Here is an 8,043-nt window from a genome sequence, read left to right on the forward strand (position 1 = left end):
GAGTGCCGATCTCGATTGTTTCATACCGTGATGTGCGCTTCACTTCCAGGTTCTGGAAGAAATTCCATGAGGAGCTGGGTACTAAATTGCATTTTAGTACCGCATACCATCCCCAGACAGACGGTCAGAGCGAGTGGACGATTCAGACGCTGGAGGACATGCTTCGAGCGTGTGTGTTAGACTTCGGGGGTAGCTGGGATGCGTATTTACCCTTGGCAGAGTTTTCCTACAACAACAGCCATCATTCGAGCATTGGTATGCCACCTTTTGAGCTGTTGTATGGTAGGAGGTGTCGGACCCCCATTTGCTGGGGAGAGGTGGGACAGAGAGTGATGGGCAGCACAGAGATCGTGCTTCAGACGACAGAGCAGATTCAGCAAGTTAGACAGAGGTTATTGACCGCCCAGAGCCGACAGAAGAGTTATGCAGACAGGCGCCGATCCGAGCTTGAGTTTCAGGTCGGCGACTTCGTTCTCTTGAAGGTCTCTCCTTGGAAAGGAGTGATTCGATTCAGGAAGAGGGGCAAGTTGGGGCCCCGGTATATTGGGCCATTTCGTGTGATTGCAAGAATAGGCCGGGTAGCCTATCGGTTGGAGTTGCCAGCGGAGTTGGGACAGATCCACGACACTTTTCATGTGTCGCAATTGAGGAAGTGCATAGCCGATGAGTCGGCAGTGGTTCCATTGGAGGATATTCAGGTGGATGCGAGCCTGAATTATGCTGAGAGACCAGTGGCCATCAGGGATCGGAAGATCAAGGTTCTGAGGAACAAGGAGGTACCTCTGGTGTTGGTCCAGTGGCAACACCGGAAGGGATCGGAAATGACGTGGGAGCCGGAACGTGAGATGCGGGAGCAGCATCCGGAACTATTTTCAGCGTGAGACTTCGAGGGCGAAGTCTAATCCTAGTGGGGGAGAGTTGTAACAGCCCGGAATCTCAGGTATTGTTAAATTATGTTTTTGGGGTGATTTAAGAGGGGACTCGGCGAGTTGGAGCCTAGACTCGCCGAGTAGGATCGCAGACTTGGTCGCGGGTTCGCGACTGGACTCGACGAGTCCAGATATGGGCTCGGCGAGTCTACGCTGTTTAGCGAAAACCCTAACCGTTCAGGTTTGGGACGTATAAAAGGGACTTATTGGCCGTCATTGTTCATTTTAGCCTTCTGAGAAGAACCCTAAATCGATTGTGTGCATCTGGAGCAAGGATTATAGGCCATTGTTGATTATAGAAGAGTTTTTGTGCAAGGAAGAGAAGGAATTGGCTAAAGGAACAGCAAGGGAGTCACATTCTGAGGATTGGGGACACAGAGAATACATCATCCAGGTAAGAATTCGAGTATACTCTGCTATGTTTGATGTGATTATGGAATTAGGGTTTATGGAACCCTTTTGTGAATAGATTGAATGTTACCCTAGTCCCCTAATCGATTGTAACCCTGTATTGGGACCTTTGGAGGTCCAGAATGTCCCATGTTTGTGCATTTCGGGAATTGATGAAGGTTTTGGATTGGAATCCTTATGCCTTAGGTCAAAATGTAAATTATGAATCATAGGGTGTATCATGAGCACTGAAATGAGGACTTTACGTGAAGGATCAGCCTAGGAAGGCCAGACCTAGGAATGGTCGGAGCAGTTCTGACCTTAGGATGCAGTTTGAGCAGTTGCATGGCATGGACTCGCCGAGTTCGATGAACAGACTCGGCGAGTAGCTTGAAGATTAACTAGGACTCGTCGAGTTGTTCTTCAGACTCGGCGAGTTGAGTCGGGGTGGCCCCGCGATTCTTCCAGGAGTAACTCGTCGGGTCAAGGAGGATACTCGACGAGTAGAAAGGGAATCTCAGAGAATTGGAGGACGTCTAGACTCGCCGAGTCGCCATGGCACTCGCCGAGTCCGGTCGAGTTGACCGTTGACCGTTGACCAGAGTTGACCTAAGTCTGACTTCTTAGGGATAGTCAAACTTAGAAGGTAAAAGTATTAATAAGAGATATATGATGTTATAGGGAGATTGTAGCTCGTCGGATTGTGCACGAGTGATTTCAGGATTTGCTAGCTTTCAGCATTCACGAGGTGAGTCTTCTCACTATACTGTACCCGGAAGGGTTTGACTGTGTGACCGGAAGGTCGGATATGATATGTGATATGTATGCTATATGTGGTAAGTTATTTGTTATGTGTGCTATGTATGTTATGTGGGCCGGAAGGCAATATGTTATGGGCCGGAAGGCGAATATGTTATGGGCCGGGAGGCGTTGTGTTGAGGACCGGAAGGTCGGGGCCTGGAAAGGCGTATGTGCGTAAGTTGTATATTGGGGAACTCACTAAGCAATTATGCTTACAGTTGTTATGCATGTGTTTCAGGTACTAGCGAGGACCGTGGGAAGGCGCCGGCGTGATCGATACACACTGAAGGATGTTTTTATGATCTTGGGATTTAGACAATTTGTATTTGACATGACACTTAAATTATTTATGCCTTGTTTTGAATGAAAATACTTTATTTTAAAATGAAAAATTTGTTTGAAAATTTGCGTTGTTACAATAATTTACATTACTATTATATAACATATCTTAGAGAGACAAAATGCTGAAAGTCGTCCCACATTGTTTGAGGCCATTATTTGTGAACATAAATTTGTTCGGACATATATTCTCTTTGAATCATTTTCGAGTTGATGAAACCTGTCAAACAATTCAATGATGGTGAAGTTTTTTTCATAAGATGTGGTGTTTAAAGAAGTGTTGCATAATTAATAATTCACAGATAATCATGTGTTCATATACATGTAAAGAATCCTAACTGTAAATTTCTAATTCTTATTGTTTTGTTTCTACTAGCATGATTTTTATTAATATGTATTTAGATGTAGTAAACTATTTGTGCAAAAACAAAAAAAACAAAAAAAAACACTAATCGTCTTTAGAGGTTTTGAAAAAACAATTCAAACTCGTCGTTTGGCGCGGGTAGACGACTAGTGTGTGTGTGTGTGTGTGTGTGTATATAAACATTTTTTAAATAAAAATGTTATGTTTTATTTAATTTTACATTTTCTAATTTAATTAAATTAAAAATGATATAATAACAAGTAGGTTGGGAAAGATACTATTCTCGTGTAATTTGGGTTTGAAATGGAAAAAAAGAGGTAGAAAAAACTTATGTCGAGTTAATATGACAGTTGGTTGAATGAGTTGAGATGATCTACTCTTTCATTATTTAAAAAGATTATTTGCAATATTTTTAAATAATAAGTGCATATATGGGTAAAAATAGCATTTTTAAATAAAAGTGTAGAAATAATGGGTAAAAATAATATTTTACAAAGTTAAAAGTAAAACGATCAAAATGACATTTTAATAAATAAAAAAGTTAGAAAAGCCACAAACTCATAAATATCAAATATATAAAAAAAATTACATAAATGATATGTTACACATGGTTACAAACTCAATCCTTGTTGACTAACAAAGTTAGTAAGAATTGAGTTTGTTACCTTTAATAAATCACACGGACCATTTATATAAGTTTTTCTATATTATTTGTTAAATTTAAGTAATATTGGGGTCGATCTTATGATTTTCACTTTACTATTTAAATAGGCTTATGATTTTTTTGACCACCATTAAAAATTAAAATTAATTTGGCATAATTTGCTGTAACATATGGTTATTTGGAATGAAAATTGCAAATTTTGTCAAATATTAGTGCTATTCTTAGTCCAAAAAGTGAACACTTAGTTAAGGGTTGTCCAACACAAATACAACGTTTCCTTTTTAAAATATATTTTTAAAAAGACAAATGGAACTACATAGATCCGGATTAAGCCTAAATGGACCTACAGTGTTAGCACCATTACAGTGGTATACTTGCACAAATGATCATGGGTTCAAGCCTCAGTGTCTACAGTCTCTACAATCTGGGTGTTTAACTTCGACTAAAGGGTTGCTAAAAATATCACCCACCCTTTCTCAAAAACATTATAAACAAAGGCACTAATACTAGATATATAACAACATAACGCATTGAATATTTGGTTTCCAAACATAAAACAACAACTAGCATAGCATTCATCATTACATTGCATGTTCAAATTATAAATTGTTTATGGATAAACCAATGCTTTAGACTCAAATAACCTGTTTTACTTAGTAAATTCCACAAGATAAACTTTTTTTATTTTACCAAAATACCACTCACCTTCAAGATAATCAAGAAACCAAGTAATGAGATATTCTTCCGAATCGCATCATCCCTTGCATTAAGGATAATCTCTCTCTATAGGCACAGCTTCAGAAACTTCACCTTCGATGCTTAACCTTTTCATCCTTCCATTATCAGAAGAAGTATCATCACCATATTCATCCTCGCTATTTGAAAAGTCAAGCAGTGAGTCCACATTCCGATCTTTATTTTTCAAATCATGATCTCTCATAGCACGAATCACCCCCAATATTGCCCTTTTACGTTTGATAACAGTTTTTGCTACTAGCATCCCAGAATTATATTTTACTTCCTCACTTACCCCACACATCAACAGACCCCCTACCTTTGCTGCTGTCAATAACAAAACAACTGCCTTGTCATCAATCAGCTTCATAACCCGATCAAACCCTTTAATTCTCAACCCCTTAGGGTTAAAAATCAGTTTGTCAGGGTTCACACAAGATGCACACATCGGAGGTGCTCCTGGGTGACTAGGGTTTGAGGAGAAGCAGAGAGGATGAGATTTAGAATTACATCTTTGACACTCGATGAGTGTTCCTGGTGTAATCAGACCATGGACACCAAAACAGGTGGGGCAAAAAAATTCTTTGCATGTAAAAAGAACACATGATGTGCATAACCTTTGGTGTTCGCTTCGATACAAGATATTGTGAATCAGCTTTTGATCATCACAATAACATTTGCTGCAAATGAATTCTTTGAGTTTGGTGTTGGTGTTTTGATTCATCTTCTAGGTCAGATGATCAGATCTCAGATGTCGGCTAGATGCACGAAAACTAGGGTTTATGTGATATGATATATATAGGGGTGGAGGAGAGGCAGGTGGATAAGAGTCGTTGGATTTGGATCTCAAGTGATGTAGTGAACGGTGAGATGATTCATGATTAGTTGGATTTAATTTTTATTTATGCCACCTAATGTATTAAGGTAATTCTATATATATCCCCGTATGTTTTGACTTTTTTTATAACTATCACCTCCAAATATGGTTAAAAATCACATTGAAATCCACTTTACCATGTTAACATTCCCAAAATGCAAATGATCGAAATATCGACAAGAATCTTGTATAAGATGTAACGTCTGATTCTTAATTACTTGTGAACTTGGTTTTACCAAAGAATCAAATTGAGTGAAAGGTCACATTTCGTTTTCTTTCCAATGTGGTAACTTTCTTGTGTGGCATATCTTACTTTTTTACAAGTAAAAGTGAATAGATAACACTAGAAATCTTAAAATTAAAGCTAGAATCTAGTCACTTATTAAGTTATAATCTTCTGTAATGCTTTACATTCCTCTTAAGTTTGCATAACTAATTTTTAGAAGCTTATGGGATACCATTTTGCCCCCATGAAGAGGCAGCTTATGATTTGTTTTCTGTGATTCTGAAAGCAATAATAAAGAACAGATAGCACAAGCAACGTATATAAATATTGAAAAAAAGAAAGGAAAATCTTCAATGATACAATTAGAAGCTCTCAAGGACTCAAACAGGGCACTAGCACTAAAGTCTTAATAAGTGACACCTTAGGCAAGGAGGTTTTGTTTCTTTTGTTACTTAATGGAGTTAATGAGGACATGATTTAATTCAATACGCTATATATGGAACTTTTTTTGCTTAATGCATAAAGAAGAAAACTTAATAGAGAAATGCATGAGACCTTCCTCATTAAGTTCTAAATTAATAGAGTGACCAATCTAAGACACATTCTAAATTGTCTTCACAATTTCAGTTGATGTGCAACCTTCTACAACTAGCAACCAAAATTCATAAACTCTCTGCTAAAAAGTCACACTTAAAATTAGGCAAATTCTTAAGCAAAACACAAGTAAAACAAGTGCACTCCAATAAAGTAACATTGGGATCAAAAAGTACCTCACTAAATGCAAGAACCACAAAACAAGTATAAAAATTTCTGATTTGCAAAACCAGTTAAATCTAGATTTCCAGAAAAGCAATCACTCACCTTCAATCAAGTGCTCTCCAAATTTTATAATCAGGATTAAACATGGAGGAAGAATGCAGACTTTAAAATTAGCTACCTCACTGCTAAAACTCATATAAGTTATCATTTCCTTTAATATATCATAACCAAATCCTACTTACAAGGTAACTTGCACTTGATATAGAATCCATATGCAACAATTATGTTATAATTTATATTACTTAAATTTACCTGAACAAAGTATTTTGTTGAGAGTTTCTTAAGGACATGATGTTCCTACAGAATCAAACAAACATTCTCCTCCTTGAGTGACTTTTTCCTGAGAGATTGTTAGTCAATTGATTGCATTTTATCCTTGGAAAGTCTACCCCAAAGGATCACTCAATCTCAGAGTTCATTCCATTGTTAGTGGTAGAAATAAGACGAATCTTCATCAGTATTAACCTCCATTAACATCATGAAATACCATGCTTCACAACACTAAACCCTTGTAGTTGCCGATTTTTCTCATTTAGCTGCTCTGTATTCGAAGTTTCCAAAAGTTAATCTGAAGTATCCACTATGTAGGTATGGATCACACCATCCACCCATTGTGATCACAGCTATGCTGGTGAAGTAACGACGAGAGGTGTCCAATTATCAATGCCATTTACCTTACATACTAGATGGAAGGTATGAGGAAGAAACTCCACTTGCCTTTTTTTCTCTTCGTATAAGACCCCTCCTTAAGTCCCATCCGCCACCTACCTCTTACTCATTCTTATGGATGCTACCTTCGGTGCAGTCAGCAACGGCCATATCCGTGGTGGAGGACGCCGCACATAAACGTCGTTGGCACAGCAGCAGCAGACGGTGGCTTAGATTGGCGGTGATGGTAGATGGATTTCACCATCATTGAGAAGTTGTTAGGTGAGCCGCACACTCTAACATATTAATTGTATAGGAATTTGGAGGCAGATTTAGGGTTTAATTGTTTTTAGAAAAATATGAATTTTGAAGATTGTAACAATACAACTTATAAAATCCATCGGTACCACTTCGATAGATAATATATAAGATGGTACCACTAATTAGCAATTATATATCAACCAATGAAAATGCATGAGTTATTGACTTAAAAGTCGTTAAGTTTATCATAAATGTGTGGTTTTGTCGTGATAGAATTTTAGATGTGTTAATGTCTAATATTTGGACTAATTGCATCACGGTTACACTCTCCACTTAGTTGGCCTCATTGGCTTCAATCCTCCATCCACCGCTATCTTCATTAGGTTTTCTTCCCCAGACCTTCTTCGTCTTCTTATCTTCATCCTTCCGAATCGAACCCCATAACCTTCCTTCCCCATACCTCCACCCTCATATTTCCCCTAACCACCGCGATGAAACACAACTCCCACCTCTGCCCTTACTTGTTTATCACCACCCATGTAACATCCTAAAATTTTCGAGTAAAAAAAGTCAAAACATTCATTCATTATCCCAAAAGACGGTTATAATAAAAGTATTTTCAAAACATCATAGTAAAATCATAAAACAATCAATGCGGGAATAAATCTTCAAGGGATGCAGTGCGATCAAGTCAGCCCTTCCTTTTGAAATCAGAAGTATCTGAAAACATTTTAAACATAAACCGTAAGCACGAAGCTTAGTGAGTTCCCCAAAATACCACATATCATACATACAATGGGCCTCACCCAACGTCCATCGGGCCTCCCCCAGCATCAGGCCCCACCCGGTACAGATTTGTCAGTAACATGCGATGGGCCCCGCCCAACACATTCATCAAGCCTCTCCTGACATCCCCCCCCCCACCCAGTATACATACAATATATGCGAGAGTCACACAGACAACTAGCATCCTATAAACAATAATCAATG

This window comes from Lactuca serriola, chromosome 9 (assembly GCF_051521515.1).
Source record: "Lactuca serriola cultivar US96UC23 chromosome 9, Lser_US96UC23_V15, whole genome shotgun sequence".
Taxonomy (NCBI): Eukaryota; Viridiplantae; Streptophyta; class Magnoliopsida; order Asterales; family Asteraceae; genus Lactuca; species Lactuca serriola.